Genomic DNA, 3,813 nt, shown 5'->3' with positions numbered 1-3,813 from the left:
ATACCAGAATCTTAAGCCTCAAGGAGAATGGGAAACACGACTTCCTTACTCTTCTTGATGTCTTGTTTTGCATGCTCCCTGAGGCATTTGGTGGGCCACTGTGAGATACAGGAAGCTGGACTAGGTGGGCTTTTGGCCTGATCCAGCAGGGCTCTTCTTACGTTCTTCCTCAAAACCACCTGGTGCAGCAAATCATTACTGAGAACAAAACTGTACTGACATGTTGCCCTTGGTCTAATTTTCACCAACAGCAGACAAGGAGGCAAACCTGTTCCTGGACTCTACCACTAGAGACTACAGGATGGGGATCTCAGATAATCAAATTCTTCCCCCCATTCAAAAATGATTCCTTACATCTAGAAAAGTAGAGGTCAGAGAGAATGATTAACTGAACCTTCTCTCTGACATGTGAGTTCCCCCAATGCAGACTGAAGTTGTATAGCAGTGATTTTCAATGTTTTTCTTCTTATGCTGTACTGACCTCTATGGTCTTCGTTATGGTCTTTGCCTCTTATGATGTCACTTCCAGCTTCTGGGAGACTTTTCTGGGTTCTGCGGCTCTGTTTTAAGGGCAACTGTGTGTCATACTGAATTGTCTGTCCCTCTTTCTCCGCTGGCTCCACAGAAGAGGGAGAGATGTTCAGATATACTCAACTCACATTCAATGGTAGCAGCAGAATCATGACCACAAACCATATTCCTCCAGAGCTGCAGAACCCAGAAGAGCTTTTCAGCAATTTTCAACCACCGTGCTCCAAACTCCAGTGGTGCACTTGTGGACCTTTCATGGCACACCAGCACGTCACAGGTGAAAATAGCTGAGTGGTCTAGAAACAATTGACCGTCTATCACTGTTTGTGGAAACGAGAGCTGAGGCCATCCCACTCCATGGGTGTACCTTCCCCCTATGAAGACATGAAGCTGTTTTATACCGTTGGTCCATCAAACTGACAGCCAGTCTCCAGAGCTCCAGACAGGTGTCTTTTCCAGCTCAGTTACATGAAAACTTTTCAACTGGAGATACCAGACACATGCTTATTTGTTTATAGCGAGCAGTAGTAACATCTAAGGCAGCCATTTTCAACCACTGTGCCGCAGCACATTGGTGTGCCTCAAATGGTCCCCAGGTGTACTGTGGGAATGTGGGAGAGAGTCATTTATTAGTAGGGCCAATGAGGGATGAGGGCCCCCCATTGGTGGCACAGTGTGCCTTGTCAATTTTCAAAAAACTGGTGGTGTGCCTTGACCATTTTGGTGCCTTGCCAGTGTGCCGTGAGACGAAAAAGGTTGAAAATCACTGATCTAAGGACTGGGAGTGAACATTAGCTTGTATTCTACCAACTTAGCCCTAACTTAATATCAGTGGGGTGTAGGCACAACTCACTTTAGATACCTGTCTTTGAGTAGGGTCAGCCTTAGGAACTGCCAGGCCCAATTGGAAACTCTTTTGTGGGGGCCCCTCTACTACCTTTTTTAGCTCTTAGTTTGAATGGAGCCAGACCAAGAAAAAAACATCTCTCACTTCTCTGCAAGTGGATAGGACTCCTTGATCTTTAGTGATTGTGCAGAATAGGTACCTGGGAGATCAGCTGGAGGGAGGAGGGAGCAGGCAGCCATCTGGCAGCACTCCCCAACTCTTGCCCATCACTGCCTCATCTGCAGCAGCCTGCTTTGGAGCAAGGCAGGGGAGAGGGTGGCACCAGGAGCTGCGAGGGCAGGGAAAGAGTGAGGCACGCATGTTGCCACCAGCATTGCATCAATTTTGGGCCAAGTGGAAGCAGTGGTGGGCAGGAGCTGCTTCTGAAGTGACCCAATTTTGGGCCAAGTGGAAACAGTGGAGGGCGGAAGGGAAGTGCAGGGCCCAATTGGGCCAAATCCGCCCAATTGCCTAAAAGTTGGCCCTGTCTTTGAGTACCCTGGTCATGAGAAGTTGCTACAGTTGGGAAGGCTCTTCTTATGGATAAAATGAAATGGAGGGTGGAAAGTTCCAGTGCTATGTTCAGGCGTGTATTCTGATGAAGTGATCTCACCTAATGTTGTCGGGAGATGAGACTGACTACCAGTTAGTCTGATGCCCAAGGTGTGTCTCCTTCCTTGCTGCCTCCGGAGCAATGGAGAAAGCGTCTCTTGGGCTGACGGACCTGAGATTGACCTTCACATTTTACCATTCTCAGGTTAGACAGTCCTTGATACACTCCTCGCCTAGGAAGCATCCCTTCCTCCTTCAGATGCGGTTGCTGTGGGGGGAGACAAAGACATCCTTGCAAGGCAAATCTATTGGCCGAACAACAATAATTAAGAACATAAGAACAGCCCCACTGGATCAGGCCATAGGCCCATCTAGTTCGGCTTCCTGTATCTCACAGTGGCCCACCAAATGCCCCAGGGAAGCACACCAGATAACAAGAGACCTCATTCCGGTGTCCTTCCTTGCATCTGGCATTCTGACATAGCCCATTTCTAGAATCAGGAGGTTGCGCATACACATCATGGCTTGTACCCCGTAATGGATTTTTCCTCCAGAAACTTGTCCACTCCCCTTTTAAAGGCGTCCAGGCCAGATGCCGTCACCACATCCTGTGGCAAGGAGTTCCACAGACCAACCACACGCTGAGTAAAGAAATATTTTCTCTTGTCAATTGGTGCATGAAATGCTTCCGCTTCCACACCTATTTGATCAGAGCCAGATCTAAGCCCTAGAATAGCCTGCACATGCCCTTAAAACACCCAGCTCCTACAGGCAGCAACTGTGTTTACGTCTTAGCCTGTTCCCTACCAGAATCATGTCAGGGAAGGAGGCAGGAGTAAATGTCATCTTCAGATGTTCAAGTATACTCAACTCACATTCAACGGCAGTAGTAGGATCATGGCCATATTCCCGACTCATCATGAGCATTTAATTGAATGACCCCATGAGTGGGGGGGGGGCCTCTCTCTTTCAGGGTTTCTGACACAGCATCCAAACCTGGCAGTTCAGCAGGAAACCCGACTATTCGATATAGAGAATCAGGATTTGCAAGCTGCAGCCCGTAAGTCTTAGTTGCCTCTATATATTGGTCTTCCATGGCCCTCTGATTTGGGTTCAAGTTATCTATCATTCATGTGTTCACCTCAGATTTGTAGAGCATTTACACTGGGTAGGTTTAATAGCTTACCTACAAATGTACTAAGAGCAAGATTTAATAGACCATTGGAAAGTCCCCAGTCATGTTCTTGTGACCTGACCTCAAAAGAGTCCTTGACCCATGTACTTTTGTATTGTACCCACTATATTGATTTACACCATCAATTTCTATATCCATTCCTGGAAAACTGTCATGGTTCAGATACAGACTTGGTCCGGTACTTGTTGGACGGGAGAAATGAGTGCCACTCATCAAATGTAGCAAAATATATATTTAAGGCACTGTAGAGTCGTAAATTCCTCTGTATTTCTTTGCCCGATCAATGATTAGTGGCTACCTTGAATGTTTTAATTTTGTTTTCTTGTTGGATTGTTTATGCCAATAAAGGTGGAATGAATGAGTTCATCGGGAGGAGTGAACTCCCTAATGTGGTTCCTGTCCTTATTGCACACCCGTGTGTGATTTACAGCTTTAAAAATCTTGACTTCCAACTGAAAGTTTTGTTTTTTTAAGTGCAAATAGTACATGGTGGTGGGAGTGGGGGTGCAATTAGGATAGGAACCATGGTGGGGGGCTAAATGCTACAGTTCCCCCACCCCTGCCACAGTTTCACACTTTTCATATGCCTCAATGCACTATTTAAACAAAGAGAAAAATACACCCAGACAAAACTCATCTTCATCACATG

Source organism: Tiliqua scincoides, chromosome 4 (assembly GCF_035046505.1).
Source record: "Tiliqua scincoides isolate rTilSci1 chromosome 4, rTilSci1.hap2, whole genome shotgun sequence".
Lineage (NCBI taxonomy): Eukaryota > Metazoa > Chordata > Lepidosauria > Squamata > Scincidae > Tiliqua > Tiliqua scincoides.
The sequence above is the reverse complement of the archived record's forward strand: the minus strand, read 5'-3'. Positions refer to the sequence as shown.